This window comes from Ctenopharyngodon idella, chromosome 11, assembly GCF_019924925.1.
Source record: "Ctenopharyngodon idella isolate HZGC_01 chromosome 11, HZGC01, whole genome shotgun sequence".
NCBI lineage: Eukaryota > Metazoa > Chordata > Actinopteri > Cypriniformes > Xenocyprididae > Ctenopharyngodon > Ctenopharyngodon idella.
Window position 1 is genome coordinate 6,573,532 of NC_067230.1, and position 18,672 is coordinate 6,592,203.

The 18,672-nt window shown below is 36.8% G+C and overlaps 1 protein-coding gene across 1 annotated transcript in view; it reads right to left on the reverse strand.

The window, feature by feature from the left end:
* Positions 1-10,788, reverse strand: part of prkcdb (protein kinase C, delta b) — a 28,383-nt gene extending 17,595 nt beyond the window's left edge. The window contains exon 1 of the mRNA XM_051911637.1: positions 10,636-10,788. The gene's annotated coding sequence lies outside the window, so the exon portion shown is untranslated. The remainder of the gene's footprint in view (positions 1-10,635) is intronic.
* Between the last annotated feature and the right edge of the window lie 7,884 nt (positions 10,789-18,672).

Below are 18,672 nucleotides of genomic sequence, written 5' to 3' on the forward strand. Positions count from 1 at the left end.
AAGAAAGAAAGCATTGAGTGGCATACTGGAAGTTTAATATGCTTGCTAAAAATCCAGACTCATACACCATTCATATACTTGACTGACAGCCTTACTAATGTAGTCTATTCACCATTGCAACTTGTCTACAAACCATGATTTGAGTGTACAGAAAACACGTCATTTTGACAAGGTTTTACGTCATCAATATTAATATGAAATGACTAAGTGTGCAAGTGTCTCAACAGACAGTGTGTGTGTGTGTCTTTTCAGTAGCCTGGTTCCCTCAGCGGTATATTAATCTGTCAAGAGAGGTCACCTCCCTCACACGCAGACCGGTTGCTGCTTAATTAACACACATCCCTCTGGTATGCGTAAGTAGACATGCCATAATGTGTGCATAGCACTACTTTTAAATCTTATGCTAAAACTAGTGAAACCACCAGCTTCCATGTTAAATGAACTGAGTAAAGTGTTATGATCAGATTGAACAAATGCATGCGGTGAAGGTAGAAGGATGAGGAACAGACAGATCCTCATTAATAGGCAACACTTCATCTTTAAGAACACACAAAAATGAAGGCCAAAGCAGCTAATGATACACTTACTCAGTAAAGTCACTGCCACAACATCTATATACTGTATCTATATGGCAAGTGCGGGGCTCCATATGAAGTATATGTGAAGTGTGTCAGTAGCTATGTTTCAATCCACCTCCAAAAAAAAAACTCAAGATTTTGCCTCAACAGTGGATGTAATTGCATAACTGGACTAACTAGCAAACCAATCACATCGCATAGCATCTCAAATGTTGTTTTGAGCCAAATGCCTGAGCCAAAGTCTGTCATCAAAATAATTTGGTTTAATTCCCTGCTAGAAGCGGCTCACATGATTGCATTCCCAAATACCAGGCATTCGAAAGATAACATGACGATGTTTATTGCCTTTCGTCTGCGCGCTCTGAGATGTCATTTATGATGTAGGAAAAAAAAATCCATCCATATTTATTACAGATATTCTTAGGGAATTTCCCAGGGAGTGACAATTTTGTTCTCTAGAACACGAGATGGAAACGGTGCAAATGTTTTAGGCAATATTCCGATTTTGCACATAAGTTACATTTGCAAATTTGGATGTAAGCATAGCTATTTTTTCCATGTTAAATACTTTCTTTTATTCAATTTAAAGGATTAGATCACTCCAGAATTAAAATTTCATTATAATTTACTCACCCCCATGTCATCCAAGATGTTTATGTCTTTCTTTCTTCAGTCGAAAAGAAATTAAGGTTTTTGAGGAAAACATTCCAGGATTTTTCTCCATATAGTGGGCTTCAACAGGGTTCAACAGGTTGAAGGTCCAAATTGCAGTTTCAATGCAGCTTTAAAGGGCTCTACACGATCCCAGCTGAGGAATAAGGGTCTTGTCTAGTGAAACGATTGGCCATTTTCTAAGAAAATAAAAATTATATATGGTACTTTTTAACCACAAATGCTCATCTTGCACTGCTCTGTGACGCACCACGCATTAGGTAATCTCGTTGGAAAGGTCACGCATGACATAGGTGGAAGTACCGCGGCAAAAAACTCCATCTCATTTTCTCCTCCAACTTCAAAATCATCCAACATTGTTGTTTTACCTTTTTTTGTAAAGGCCGTTTGACTTAGTCTTTGCACATTCGCTTTGTAAACACTTACTCGGTACTTCCGCCTACGTAACGCGTGACCTTTCCAACATGATTATGTAATACGTAGCACATCGCAGAGCAGTGCAAGATGAGCATTTGTGGTTAAAAAGTATATCATATTAATTTTTTTTAGAAAATGACAGATTGTTTTGCTAGATAAGACCCTTATTCCTCATCTGGGATCATGTAGAGCCCTTTGAAGCTGCACTGAAACTGCAATTTGGACCTTCAACCCGTTGGTAGCTGTTGAAGTCCACTATATGGAGAAAAATCCTGGAATGTTTTCCTCAAAAACCTTAATTTCTTTTCAACTGAAGAAAGACATGAACATCTTGGATGACATGGGGGTGAGTAAATTATGAAATTTTAATTCTGAAGTGAACTAATCCTTTAATGTGCAAAATAACTAGGCCTATATAAGTAAGATAAGCTGATTTCCCCCAAAAATGTTTCAATTCTATAGTACATTATACTATAGAGTAATACGTAGTGGTTAAACGGATCGTTGTTGATCCGTGATCCGCACGGACCAATCCCACGGTTCGGCACGCATGTGATTCGCGGATCAATTGCAAGTTTAACCGCAATAGAGTGAAAGGTTATCATTTGCACGTGTTTTGTCTTGCTAATTCACACATTAAATAGATATAAAACCATTCCAGCGCTAAAAGAGGATTTCGGTATCGCACGCCACGCTGTTATCGGTGCGCACAGACGCACATACATACAAGGCTCGCGCGCGCACACACACAGAGAGAGAGAGAGGCGCGTTTCAGATAGCTCGCGAATTCCAAATTGATTTCTCTTTTGCGTCCTCAATGCACTTGCATACACGCATTATGTCAGTCAAAATACCCCTCTCGGTAAGTATTCTCGTAAACACATTTGGTTATTGTCTTAATTGATCGAGGTGAGAATTCGGATGTGTATCTATCGGATGTGTGCGTGCATGGGGTCTTACTCTTAAAGTGACAGCAACCTATAAATACCTGCTGTTTGTCATGTAAATCAAACAACAAAACACAGCTTTAACAAAGATTAATCTATATTAAATTTATACTGTGAACAGTGTCATTTTACATTTAATTACTACATTTCTGTACACAAAAATTAATACTACAGTTAGACCTTATACTTTATTTGTAACTTTATGTTGTATTTATCTATGCTTGTAATTGGTGTACAGTATTTGTTCTTTTTACGGTCTGTTCACTTGCCTTTAATAATGTATTAGTTAGGCTAGTAGTTTCTGCTGTCATATCGGAGTAGTTAAAGTGGGCTAAGTAATAAATGCAGTTACCCCCCACCCCCCAATTTTTTTTTTTTTTTTTTGTGCTGATCAGAAAAACGATCAGATCCGTGACTTAATAACCGCGATATGATCCAAACCGTGAATTTTGTGATCTGTTGAACCACTAGTAATACGTAAAATATGTAAAAAGTAATTTTTGGGCACTTGTATCAAACCTGGACTCATGTTTACAGCAAAACAAATGAAAGATGCAGGATTGTTTTGTTTGTTTGAGCAGCCAGACCAGCCAGCCAGAGCAACACTGGCATGTTCAGGAAATGTTAATGCATTAAACATTTAAGTTACACATTAAACCTTTCGCTCTTGTATTATTCTGCCCACTATACGCCCACCACATATTTTTAATTCTCTCGCACTCACACATGTATTGCCGTTGTTGTGAATGTTGTTTATGTTTTCTATCTATTTATTTACTGTTGTGCTGCTGTGACATGTAAATTTCCCCTAGGGGATTAATAAAAGTTTATCATCATTACAGACTTTTACAACTTAACATGTTTATATATTCATGGAGTGAGATAAAGGTAAACATATTTGGCTTTCATTTGGGATGCTGGAAGCTTATTCACGGATTTCACATTCGCTTAAATCTCCATATAGATTGAAAACATTAATTCTCTAAATCTTCTTCCTCTATTGTGCTCGACTTTTCCCAAGTTTTATCTATTGGACATATTCAGTTTTTCTTTCTGTGAGATATTAGTCTCAGCTCACACAGGCTGCATTTGTTCTGGGGATCTGTGCGGGTGTTTGCGTAGAAGTAATTGGTGAGAATTACAGTGTGTAGTGCCGGCCCTGTATAAGAGACTCTCTCTGTTCTCTATCCTGCCTCAGACAGCTGCTCTGCTCACCTTTTTTTTTTTTTTAACCTCCTACAGTCTCCAAGGCTGGAAACATACATATATATATTTCAGATGATCTCACTAGATCAAATGGAAAACAGGCTGAAACTTATGAATAGATACTTAAAGTTGCTTTTCTTCCAAATTGTGATGTATTTATCTGAAATGGCTTCTCAAACAAGAAAAAATGTAGGGACTTGATTTTGTCCATTGTGAATTGATTGTCATGTGAGTGACAGGTCTCGCCCTTGAACCAGTAAACATGTAATTTAACGTTGAAAAAAAAAACTTTTCACCTACAACACAGAAAGTGAAACTTAAATCTGAAGCATTAAAGTAGCATTGAAGTAAGATATATCTTACATCTTGCATCATCAGATAAGATATAATAACTTCAGGTGATAAGAATGACTTTAAAAAACACACTTTGACTTAAATTGTTTTCTTACTGAAGAAAGTGAGCTATTTTGACTAACATCTATATATTTTAGTCTAGGGAATGCCGTGTGCATTTATGATAGATAACACAGCTGTTTTACCATATAAAAGACACTGTTGTAAAATTATAAAATGCTTTGCACTGCAAGATCTTTCATGACTATGGAATATTTCATGGTATTATATTTGTCTGCATAATAAGCATGAAAAAGGGTAGACTGTCACTTTACAGAACAATTCAAACAGGTTAGTCAGAAAGAGTCTGGTGTGGAATGAAAGTATGGGGAATGAAATGTGCTGCACGTCCAAGTTTAGAAAAATGTGGTGAAGAGAACCTTAAAGTTTATAAAGAGGACAGTCATGATTCAGAGAACACCAGGACAACAGGTTAGTCCAGATGGTGCGGTTGCATATTTCTATAATCACACTTGTGAATATATATGTATGCATGGAATTACATGCAAACAGCTGAGTTCATAGAGTTCAAGGCATCATGCTGCTGTTTGTACTTTGCTAATGTACAGCAAAAATAATCTACCAGGCTCCCAAATTCCCCCTCACAATACAGTTAAGAAATGCAAAATCCTCTGTTTGTGGTTAATAAATAATACGACGTTAGCAATCCGTTTACTTCCGGAATATGGCACATTAATGTGAAACTGGAAATACAAGCAAATTATTTGGATCATAAAAAGTGGTCCTTATATGAAGAAAAAGGCTGAAAAATAAAACAGCTTGGTGATGTTAGCAAAAAAGAAAAGAGTTTGAGAACCAGGTTGTTACATTTAGTTAATAACAAGATTATTAAGATATATTTTGTTATATTTAATATATATTTTTTTTTTCTTTTGAAGGGTTAGTTCACCCAAAAATGAAATTTCTGTCAGTAGTTAATCGTTCTACACCCGTAAGACCTTCGCTCATCTTCGGAACACAAATTAAGATATTTTTGATGAAATCCGAGAGGTTTTTTTTTTTTTTCATCTCCCATACAAAGCAACAAAATTACCACATTTAAGGTCAAGAGCAGAAGTAAAGACATCGCTAAAATAGTCAACGTGACTACAGTGGCTCAACCTTAATGTTATGATGCGACAGGAGTACTTTTTGTGCACAAAAATGGGAGATAAAAAACCTCTCGGATTTCATCAAAAATATCTTAATTTGTGTACCGAAGATGAACGAAGGTCTTACGGTTGTGGAACGACATGAGGGTGAGTAATAAATAATATTTTAATTTTTGGGTGAATTAACATTTTAAGACCAGGAACTTGCATTAGTAAATTGTCCTAATTTGATTTCATGTTGACATTATACCCATTTTAATGTTAAAGACACTACTGTTTAAAAGTTTTGGTTATCAAAAATACAGTAAAACAGCAATATTGTGAAATATTATTTAATTTTAAATAACTGTTTTCTATTTCACTATATTTTAAAATGTAATTTATTCCTGTGATGCAAAGCTGAAATTTCAGCAGCCTTTACTCCAGTCTTCATTGTCACATGATCCTTCAGAAATCATTCTAATAAGCTCATTTGTTTAAGAAACACTTCGTATTATCAATGTTGTAAATGGTTCATTTTTTTATATCTTTAAATATATATTTTAAAATATTTTATTTGAATAAACAGTTTAAAGGAAAATAATTTATTTGAAACAAATCATAATTTAAATGTATTTACTGTCACTTTTGCCTAATTTAATGTGCCCTTGCTGAATAAAAATAATCTTTCTGATCCTAAACTTTTGAACGGTAGTGTATTTTCAAGTGAAACAAGATTCAGCAAGTAAAAAGACATCACTTTATCTTATCCATTTGATCGTTATTAGATCATGAAAAGTAAAGCCAAATAGTGTTCAATTTCATTTCATGTTTAATTTAAAGTCAAAATTTGCGACACAAACATGAACAAGAACACATTTGTCATGTTAAAACTTGATAATCTGGTCTTTTTAACAAATACAAATGTGCATTCCCTGTTTTTGCGGGCAAGATCTAGAATTACATGTAAATGTCTGCAGGTGAGTTTAATCAGTTACCAATCGGTGGATGCAAGAACAAAAATGTCATTGTGAGTGTTACATAACACCAAGCCAAACCATTTCTTTTTTACATGCATGTCACAAGGTTATCGGGTTAAAATAACATGCATCAAGGAAGCGTTTGTGTGCAGAGAGAGAGTTACAGAGTGCGGGAAGGAAACATGGAGAGCGAGAGATCAGTGACTTCAAGGTCAGATGAGTGCAGAGTGCCATGTGACATTTGTTTTAGTGTAGCATTGATTTCTCACCCCCTCTCTTCCCTTAGGCTAAGAAACAAGAGACCCTATGCCTCTGTCTTTCTCTCGCTTTCGCCTATAACACACACACAATAGTTAGGCAAGGTTAGTGTGGAAAAGCCAATTCCTCTTTGAAACAGGGCTTACTGTGTGACTGTGGGCTTGCTATCAAATGTGTGTGTTTGACATTAGGGCTCAAACTTGCCAAACAGCTCAGTGCAGTGTTTTGAACAAGAATTTTGGGCACGCACACATCTATATGTGTGTCTGTGTTGGTATGTCGACCTAAAGGTGAAGCTGAGCTTGCCTCTGTCTGTCTGTGCAATAAGAGTGGTGTCCATTTCTGCCTTGCGCACACTTCACAAAAGCTTCATTAATCCAAGACCAACAGAGAACGGCCTGTGCTCTCGCTACCATAAAAGTACAAAACAGACCTTTTGTCGTTGTGCATTCAAAAGCGACACAACAAGACAAAATGAGTAATAACATGCAAAATGTACAGAATGCAAACACCACTTTCAGGTGTTGTACTTAGAGGCATTTTACAAAACAACTGTGTTGTATTTGTGTTTGCCAGAGGCACTATGATGGAAAAACAAGTCAAAACAAAGCCGATGATAGATTTGAACACTACTAATGGTGTTTGCTTGTAAAAGAGCTGTGCGTTTTACAAAGACAACATAGATGTTGGCAGATGGGGTGACGGCGCACCATCATCGCTACTTTCTTCCCTCCTGCAGTTTGCCAAATAAATAATTCAGAGGAGGTGCATGTTGTTGATTAAGACCTTTACTAACATGTGCCTTCCGGCTGAGCACAATGTGTTGATTTGGTTCACTATACAGGTTGTGGATGTACAGTAGAGACTTATGACACATAAGCAACCTTTAAACAAGAAAAGCACAAGAAACAAACTACTGGAATCCCTGGTTAATGTCAAGAACAAAGCACCCAGTGAGTATGTGTGAAAGAGGAAAGAACATAAAAAAAAAAAAATAAAAAAAAAGGCACAATACGGTGGCTTTTGCAGGTGTGCTTTAAAATGAAAGATTAAAAATGATTAAGTCTGTGGTTGTGGATGCACGATATATCAGTGACAGAGTAAGTACGGAATGTGCACATCTATAAAGGTGGAGCTGGGGAAGGTGGAGGGTGCTGTGCCCTATTGAGAATGCAATTGCAAGCAGACTGGGTTAAGGACTTATGAGCCTGTGCCATCTAGAGTTTCATGACAGAACTTTGTATTAATATCAGATTAATGAGAAGACTAGTATATTAGGGCTGGGACGATACATCGATTCTCAATCGATACAATGAATCTGGATTGATCCTGATATTTTCTCTCTCTAATCGATTCTGAGCTTAGTTTTAACAGCAGATGGCGCTCTAGGCTGGTTTTAAACCACACGCTCTCAAATGCTCACGAAGAAGACTGCTGGACTGCGCTCATGCGTTCGGCCAAAGAGCTTAGAACCCAAGAGGCGACACTTTTTGGGTAACAGCCACTAGATGGCGCTCCGGTAGCGCAGCCGCCATTATGAGGTGAAAATACTAACTGGACCATAGAATCCTTCACATCTTACGCACCCAAAATCGGCGAATTTCACTGCCAAATCAGAAGCGCAATAGAACAGTTTTTTTAAATTAAGTCACCAGTAAATTGTATGGCTCCCACAGTAAATACTGTATTGTCTTATATATGTTTTATTTTACCAGTTGTGGAATCCAACCATTCAACCATCTGAGGTAATGTAGTTAGACTACTTTATTGAGTATTTCCATTTTATGCAACTTTATACATTTATTAATAGTAAATTAATAATTAATAAATTTAAGATCATCATGTTTGCAGCAAACAATATATTTCAGACCTAGTGGAGTAATAGTAATAGTATCTAGGTCTGAATTGAAATAGGCTATATTGTACGTTTTAATGGATCACGCTACAAACATAATGATCTTATAATACATGATGCATTGCTGTGTCCGTTATCGCATAATTCACACTTTTGGACACTTTTACTTCAATAGACATTAGACAACACTGCAAAATCAAGCTGTTATATTCATATAGCCTATTTATTGTCCAACATTCCCATTTTTTCTGATGCATGTCCTTAATTTAATATGTTGGTAATAATTCATTGTTTATAATCCTTTTAAAGAATTTTAACCCAAACTGACTGGGTTTCTAGAGAGCAAAGGTTTTGTGAAAAAAGTGGAAGACTTAAACACAAAGAGTGTAAAATAAACTGAAAAAAGGATTTGATGATCACTAGTGACAGTATTTTATTCTGTGTTGTCATCATTCAGGTTGGATTTCAGCTTTAATGTACGTTTTTTTTAACAAAGCAGCTGAAATTGCCATAGAAACTAATGGGCTGCCGACTCGTTTTCACCCCAAAATGGCGGAAATTAAGCTCAGAATCGATTTGAGAGAGAATCGCGATACATCGAAAAATATCAGAATCGCTCCAGATTCTTCATATCGCGAATCGAGATTCGATGTATTGTCCCAGCCCTATACTTGAGTTAAAAACAAAACACTCAAAACAGCACTAAGCAAAAAGTGCTACGTTTGAAATAGTGCGCATCAGTTGAATTCTAAATTAATGCACCGATTTGCGCCATTTCTTGGCAACCGTAAGCAACCTACAGCTATGTTATGTGAACAACACGTCAAAATTAATTAGCTTGCATTATAATTAATAAAGCTATTTTAATATCATATTGGTTATGGCTATAAAATAAAAATAATTATCAGTTCTTCTTATCAGCCAAAATGTCAATTTTGGTGTATGCCTAATTTTAAGCATGAAATAATCAGAAAAAAACAATATATGCCATTTGCAAATTATCTAACTATTATCTAACTGCAGGTTTAAAAACCATCATGAAAAGTACAGTAGTACTAAACAGCTTGCAAATACGGCCTGGATACTGGGTATACACCATGCAAATATGCAAGTTCTTTGGTACATAATAAAAACAAACAGAGCGGGAGAATGAAAATCTCATAATAAGCATTTGTCACCACCACATGTCTTACACATTGAGGCCTTGAGATATTCCCCATGTTCTGTTTGTTTTTAAAGGGTGGATGGAGAGATTGTTTAGGAACAGTTGTCATACTGAATGGGTTGGTAAATATTGTCACAGAGATAACAGTCTACACTGCTCATTTTGTGGTGGCAGATAGCTTTCGAAAAATAGATAAAGACGGTTTAGAAAAAAATGGCACAGCTGACTTAAAGCTATAAACAATGGAGTTGACTATGTTAAAAGAGACTGGTCCAGGTGGAAAGACAGAATATTTTGTCATCAGCCTCTAAAAACGACTCGCTAGTCATAGCGGTAACTATGGAAACCACGATTAAGACGCTTCTGAAACGGTGGTGAAAGCGAATCCTGCGCAATTTATTTTATCTACCACTTTTCAAATGGTGTCATGCGAACAAGACAGTGTCGTCAAGACTAGTTGTTTTGTATCTCTCTCTCTCCATCTCAAAGAACTTGAAAAACAAGACCGTACAGTAGGCCAACACTTGCGGTTTCGAGACTAAATGTACACATAATAAAACGATCCAAATGTTGTACGGAGGAGTAGGATCGGGAAAGAGTTGTCAGTCTGGTCTTTCTGATGTTTATGTGTTTACAGTACTTCATGGCAGCGCATTCTATGAAACACTGTCGAAAAGTACAGCTGCTGCTGCTTCCGCGTATCCAAGTTAAGTGAAGTCGAATAAAAAAACTGTTTATCAAGTTTCCTTTCCTCTCCTGAACTTGAATGTTTAAGAACACACGATATCAAACATTTAAAGGACTTCCTGTCCAAAAAAAAAAAAGCGTCGCTAATCTCTCGTTACCAAGTGTCTACAATTGTTTCCATTAAATCAGAAATGGATTTGTTGGAAATGTGTCGTTTGATGCTCGCGGCGACCGAAACACAAACATCCAAAATGCGACGAAATCTATTGGTTGTTGGTGGACAACGTGGACGTTTCAAGTTATACATGTCTGTCATTTCTACGCGGTGGATTTACAAACGCCTACAAAACGCACAAAAAGTGAAAAGTTGTAAGTACACAACTTACCAACTTCAGTGTCCGAGAAGTTAATAATTCGTCTCTTATTCTCACTGCTGCTGTGTAAGTTGAGAACAGAATGAACAGTGCGGCGTGTTTGAGGAAGTATTTACCCGCTCACTGTGTCTGTCTGGGGTTGACAATACTGGAGGAGTGACGTCGAGCAGGTAGAGAGAGAGAGAGAGAGATGGGGTGGGTGGGTCTAAATGAAAAGCTATAAATCTTCCAAAAACTTCAGTTTTAATAAAGACTATCTATCTATAAACATATCAATCTGTCTGTATCTGTGAATGAATGAATGAATGAATGAATCTATCTATTTTTTGTTCAAAGTAACAGATCACTGTTCAAAAGAGTAAATTCACAAGTAAAGTAACTAGGTTCTGTTGTGTAATGTCTCAGGCTTTGAGTTGTCATAATGTCTTTGACAGTTTTAGATTATCTATGATGTCACATAGTTAAAGATTGGTAGATATGCACAATCAAGGTCATCATTTTCTATTGAAAAAAAAAATGTTTGTACATGACTGGTTTATGAGTTACCATTGTTGGTGGTTAACCAGGTGCTTTTGTTTCCTGAAGGCAGGAGATTCCCGATGGAAACCACAGCTTTGGGAACTCCATTCAAGCCCGCCCTCACTCCTACACAAAGAATATAGACAAAACACACACACACACACACACACACACACACACACAAAGAAGCAGCAGTCACATGATGCTGACTCACAGACCGCCCCACCCCTTCAATCTTGGTCTGTCAGTGGTTTATAAAGCTCTGAGTTTCAGTGTTTCTATATTTAGTATCATTTCCAACTAACCATTTACCCTAATCTGACATTTGTGTGCAACAAATTTACTACATAAACTGCAATCCAACAGATACTGTTAGGCTACTATAGAAATTTCTGAAGAACAATGAAGACTCAACGCGTGGGTTTATGATAGATGGTTTCACTTCTCTTCTATTTTATAGAACTGCGTCTTGCCAGTTATTCCTTTCTTCTCCTTTATTGTTTCTCTTTCCTCCTTATTTTTCTCTACTTTTTCTTTCTGTCTTATCGCACCCATTCTTATATAATTTATCAGTCTTGCCTCACTTCTCTTTTACTGTTACTTTCCTCTTCTTTCTTTTGTTTTTTGAGCCTCTATGTTTTAAGCCAAGTCATGAATTTTAAATATGTTTGAGGATAGTTCTTTTCTAGGAATCCACTGCTAGGTCTAGCAAAGTTGTTTACTCACTTAAAATATATCTTCATATTAATTTGATCACATCTTAACACAAGCGTTACACTCAGAAATGGTTCTAAACTAGTTTTACTTCAGGACCAAATATTTCATTGACCCAACAAAATACGAAAATTGTTTATTGTTACAAAAGTAAGTAAAAATGTCCATAAAAACAATTTTAAATTTATTCATTTAAAATATATTTAATAAAAAACATCTTTTAATGCAGGGTTATGATCGTTAAAAACATTTCTGTTAATTGAAATAAAGCTGAAATAAAATAAAATATAAATATTAGTTGAAAAACTTAAACTAAGCGAAAATTAGAAATGTTTCCTTAATTGGCAATAAACTAAAATGACTGAAATAACAATAAATGAAACCTAAATAGCAATATTAAAAAACAAAAACAAATAAAATGACAAAATCACACAATGAAATTACTAAAAAGTAAACTAAAATTAACATGAAAAGTAAAAACAACAATAAAAGCAAAATTAAAAATATCAATAAAATTATTTTATAAAACTATAAAATAACACTGATTTAATGGAGCCTTGATTATATCTTATTTTGCATTGTTTGCATCAAAGTTTAAGCATAAGGACATTACGCAACCTGACCATGTTGTCAATCACATTTAAGCCCAAAGTACTTCACTTTTTATGTGTACGCGAGGGTCAGCGTACAGTGCGCGTGATGCGAATTTTGTCATCAGAAGAGTACGCGTGTAATGTACACGCACAGCCATATTTAATTTTCTTGCAGTAATTAGTTTATCCACAAGGTGGCGACCGTGCCCTGGGGGTTTCAATAGGTTGTTTGTGCATGACGTCATTGCTGCACGCGAAATGCAGCTGGAGGGCAAGGAGTGATTTTTCCATATAGGAATCCTATCACAAACTCAAAATTCCTTTGTTTTGCGTCGTTTATGGTTGCTCAAATCTATCAAACCGAGAAATAAAAAAAATTAACTTTTATCTTTTACGTAACTTATATTGTTAATTTTAAAAGTTGTCACTTTCATAGCGTTTTGCGTCTGCTGATACTGAAATGAAAATGGATACCTGCTTACCTTTTTTGTTTTTTACTTGGTTAAATAATCACATTCTTCATGGTATCGTTTGCAGGGAAGAGAAAATATTTTATCCCACTGCATGATCTGGTTACCGTGAAAACAGTGTCACGCGCTGGGCACATGCTGCTGCTTCAGCCATCATATGGTAGAAAATGTCAAAAAAAAAAAAAAAAAGAAATTGCTCAACAAGCTGATAGAAGTCGATCCATTTCTTTGTTGGAAAGGTGTAAATGTAACTGTAGTTTTAATGTTTTCTTTATAAAATATACATCAACGGAACAGACACCCTTTATTACAGTCTATGACAGACACCGACACACTGTTTTTTTTTGTATTTATTTCAACAAATGACAACCAAAATCAAACCCACAGAAGCTTGTGAACAGTTTTGAAGTGGCTGCATGCAAGTTATACTCATTCACAAGCCGAGTGAGAGTCATACTCGCAAATGTTTATTAAACCAAACAAAATACAACACTTTCAAAAACACTCAGCAATTTTATTGAGTGATAGGGAGTGGGTTCAATCAGTGACATTATTAGATTTGATATACGGCGTCTCCACCTAAACCTTAGTGTTTTTACACGTAGAGAAGGCGAAAATTGTATTACACCGTCCAGTTTTTTCCCTGAACGATGATGTGCGCTTCTGTCACAATTCTCGATTCAGCATAAATGACCAACATTTTTCAAAATCATGACAGAAAATCAAAAATACTGCCCTTAACGTCACTAGTAGAAAGGCAGCGCGATAGCAACAAACCATACTAGAACTCGACACGGCATGATGGCAGCTTCACATTCTCTATATCTACCTCCTCGATGGCAGTCAAGTCTTTCAATTCAGTAGAAAAGTCGCTCCTCTTCATAACATAAGGTTCACGTCCAAAATATGTTGTAATTTTCTGTTTATACCTTTCTAAAGCAGCACAGTACGGACTTTTCCCCATTTCTTCCATTCTAATTTTCACTGCCTGCCCTCCACATTAATTCCGCACGTCACCAGAACCACGTGACTGCAAACAACCTATTCACAAGGTAGTCAAAGAAAAACTGCATAAACAGAACAGAACGGAACGCATGCAAGCTACAGCGACAATAGAGGCCTACACAGACAGTCTGGCGGAAGCTAGATATTTTATGTCATAACTTGTTAAATATGGATTTTTTTTTACACAAATGGCTTGAGGGTGAGTAAAGCTTGGGCTAATTTTCATTTGAAAGTAAACTAATCCTTTAAACTAATAAGCTCTTGGTTGACACACTCTCACTGTGTTAGTGAGGTGAGGCTGATCACTGGGCAGTGGAACGACTGACTGAGGGTGGAGTCAGTGCCAGGGCAAACAGTAGTCTGTGAGTAATGACAGGAACCAAGTAGGGAGGAAAGAGGAAACCCCCCCCCAAAATAACATTTGTCTGGTAATCGACTGCTATCTACTTTTACTCTGTGTCTCTTATTTTCTTTCTCTTCTGATATCTTTCTGTTACACAAAATGAGCATTGAAGGAAAAGACACGGAACATGTTGATTATGTACTCAACACGAACATAACTAAAACAAAGAAAAATGATCAGTGGGATTCCATGCCAGAATGTCCTTTCCAATGGACAAGTCATTCTGAGACATTCCAACCACTGCATTTCAATAACTGTTAGCTACATAGTATATAAACTAGTTTGTACATTTTGTACCCTGTTGTATGTTGTTCTCTGCATAAAGAGTAGACAGGAATGTTAATGTCCAGACTGTGTTCTCCAAAAGAAAGCTTGATAATGGTAGTGACCTCATGGATTCAGCAATAGTGCTCTGGAACTCTGCCCTCCCACTGGAGATAAATAGCACATATTCATCTGGTAATGGGTGAGGGTGATGGAAAATCAGGAAATAAATAGCAAAGGTGCCTATATCCTGGAATACATTATCTTGGTTGGTGAGAGCAGTGCTAACAGAAGACTACCTCTGACTGTTTGTAAACAAAAGATGCTCATTTACTATTCAAATGCATGTATTTTGAACAGGCAAATGCACAAAGGAGCAAAGGACTCCAAACTCTGAAGTTCTGTAAGTTGTAGCCAATAATGGAAGTGAAGCTCATTCATGAAAACAAGCTGGGTATTGCTGAGCAGGAGGTCATGCTTCCCACACCTAATGGATCTTATGTTTTTCAAGCCCATTGTAGGTCTTGAGTAACAAATGAACACCTGTGAGTGGTCAACTTTTGCTTCAGTTTGAGGTTCACTGTTCTCGAATTATGTACTAGATCCTCGCAGAATTACCATAGGCTAGTAGAACTAAAATCACCACTGTCATATTTCAGTTAACGTTAAATTTGTTCCCTTAGGGTCCATGACCTGATATACAGAATTCTCTTTAAAATATAAAATATACATAGGCTATAAAAAAACCTGCTGCCTTATACCAAAGTCCCTTTAAGACAAGTCATTTCACTCGGCGGCCATCTTTGAAACGCCTCTGGGGCATTCAAGTGCAGCTCCTATCTCTTTGAATGGGGAAACATCAAATTCTCCAAAGCTGTTTACCAAGCTTTCAATTAAATTTCATATCTGAAATCATAAGTGAAATCTGACAACTGTCTCATCAATTTTTTTTTTTTTTCTCGAAACGCTCGAATCATAACAAAAAACGGTGTTATTTAGGCTGGATCAAGCTAATGCGCATGCGCAGTCCTAAATGCGCGTCTCTTGTGCATCATTTCGGAGGCTCCCGTCTTACTGTTTCTATAGGAACCGGAGCTTCTAACGGCGCTGCAGTGACGCGATGACTTTACCAACCGGCGATTGGCTCTTATTTAGAAGGCGGGACTTCTATTTAGAAGGCGGGGCGCCATATTGCGCGTTGCACTTTCTCCCACTCAGAACAATACGAGTGACGCGCCTTGTGTTATTCTCGGTTATTCTATAGTCTTTGCTTATACTAGCAACACGAACATGCTAATTTCTATAAAACAACGATTCAATAAACAAAACGTCAATACTGAGCAACTTACATTTTAGACACAATTATTTTGTGTATTTTTGCTTCGACAGCGAAAATAGCTCCAGATGAAGTCAATACGGGAAAAACGTTGCGTGCCTCCGAGCAACACACAAGCTGCGTTCCATTCGACAGGGTCCCTACGCAGTGTTCACTGCTCCCTACTCCCTGGCCACGGTATATCAGTTGAAGTGGACTTCGCTGACAATAATCGCTCATTTGGAACTCCCTGCAAACGTCATCAAAGAAAGTCAACGACGGTGTTGCGCAGATTATGATATAACATAAATAAATAGATATTATAATTTACTTTCTAATTTAAAATTGACTCTTAACAGATTTGAAGCTGTAACTGTCATACCATATGAAAATAAATCCTCATGATTAACTGTATAAATGTATTCTTAATCCATGGTCTGGTCTCGTGCGCTTTCTTTTCCACGCGCAGCCGCACGGTAAACACTCCTGAGGTAAATAAAATTAAATAAAAAAAATGACAGAGCCTCAGCTTTTCAACACTTTTACTTTGTCATGCCTATTCATACAATAAAATATGCAAATATAACACTCATCGCCATAACCATTCATACTTTCGTTCGTATAAGAATAACTAAATTTATGAATTCTCAAAACGAATACGTAAATTTCTACATCGCAGAGCCGTTTAAAAACTCTTTCAACGGCTCTGCTCCATCGTAGTTCTGACTGGTGACGCGGTGCGCAATGACAGTTGGGTGATTTTACCTCTCTACTTCCTGTGAAGTGATGTATCGATGTTCCCTTATTCCCTATGCCGTTCGCAGTGCCCTTCGAACCGAACATGTTCGCTCCCTTTCGGATTGGAATCTCACTAAAGTGACGTTATAATGAATGAATCGGTGTTTTGAACGAATCATTTGAGTGAATGATTCAGTGATCCAAAATCCCATACTGTTTAAGGGGAATCTACGTTTGACGAGGAATGAACTTCGCGACCGTTAAAAAATTCTGTTTTACTTTATATAGTATCAATGTGTGTGTGTGTGTGTGTGTGTGAAATCCGGACTTAATACCTTTGTCATGTCATTGTAATGTGACTGTCTTTTCACAACGCCTTGTGACATGGAATAGTTAGTAAGTGCCCCCCCCAAAAAAATCAATTACCCACTCATGTTATTCCAAACCCATAAAACTTACTTTCATCTTCGAAACACACACATATTGAAAGTCTGTTCACCCAAAACCCTGACAGTTCAAAACGTTCACAAAGAGTTGTAATAAATATATTTTATCAGTTTAATTCAAGTCTTCCTAAGAGACACAATCACTTTATATGATGAACAGATTTAATTTAGGCTTTTGCATTCACACATTGATCAGCGAACATACATATAGAGCGCTCAAAATGGTAAACTGAAGCTCAACCGCACTGCTTGATATGCAGGAACAAATGACTGAGGTTCTTCAGATTCTGAAAACCCTCACTGCATCCAAAACCACATACTGTGTATTACTACTGTAGGTAGCCTACCACATTTGGTTTGAAACTTACTTCACAAACAATAAAAAGGGAGGTCTCTGGGTCTCTAAAGGTCGAAGGGTAGGCTATTTATCCCTTTATAGTGTCACAATTGTTCAGTAACATATTAATGAGGGATAGGCAGTTGTTGTATGTAGGCTACTGGTTTGACGGTCATAGTACAGACACTTGAAGAGAGGAAGCTGTGTCATAAAGGCACCTTGTTGTCCATGTTGAATGTATCTGTGTCTGATTTTGGTTATGAGTTCATTTTTTCATCAACCTGTACACGTACTTCACCACAACTGACATGCTAACAAAAATACAGTCCCCAATCTAATAAAAATGACATTTCAAGCAATTAAATGCTTAGAATTTATCAATTACTCTTTCATTACTGGGTCAGAGGAACTCAAGGGAGTGTGGCAACTAGAACAGTCCCATTTCTATCTCACTTTCCTTCTTTAACATCCTTTTTCTCTTTCTTGCCATATCGCCACCTTCATTGCCAAGCTATTGTAATATTCCCTGGATCCTCTTTTTCAGTCTTCGTTCCTGTCCTTTGCTTTCTATCTTCTTTTATATCCTTTTGTCCTGGGTGACCTAAAGCTCAGTCTAATGAAGTCTACTTAGTCTTGACAACAGACTAGAGACCATTAATGAAATGTTTGCTGATCTGACATCAGTACGTGCTTTTTCTCCTACAGTAGTGAATGGGCTTTTCATTTAAGTTTAGAAAACTGATACCAGATCAGTGTCAAAATAACAGAGGGGCCTACAATAGCACAGTGGACCTCTGCATCATTAATATTTCAGAGGATGAAAAGAAATAGGGCGAAATGTTTTGTGCTGCTTCTTTTTGCTATCATATCAATTATTTAGGCATTCTGATGCTAATCAACCTCTCTTATTTGGCTGTTGGTCGAAGTGCCACGGACCACTTTGATAAAGCTAATTATCTTAACCTAGTTATATCGCATTACTAGGCTGTAGTTTGATAATAGAGCTCACACTCAAGAAGATTATTGAGGTAATGATGAAAGGGATACACATTTGACTGGAATAAACACCCTATGTCATTATTTAACTCATGTTAGTTCGTTGCTAGGTTTGAAGGCCCGTTTACAATAATGATAATACAAAAAATATTGTAATAAATACTCTTTAATTATTAATCCAAGATCCCAATTACAGTAGGATAATGGGGAGAACCTAAAATGGTTTCGAAATCTTACAACTTGTAAATA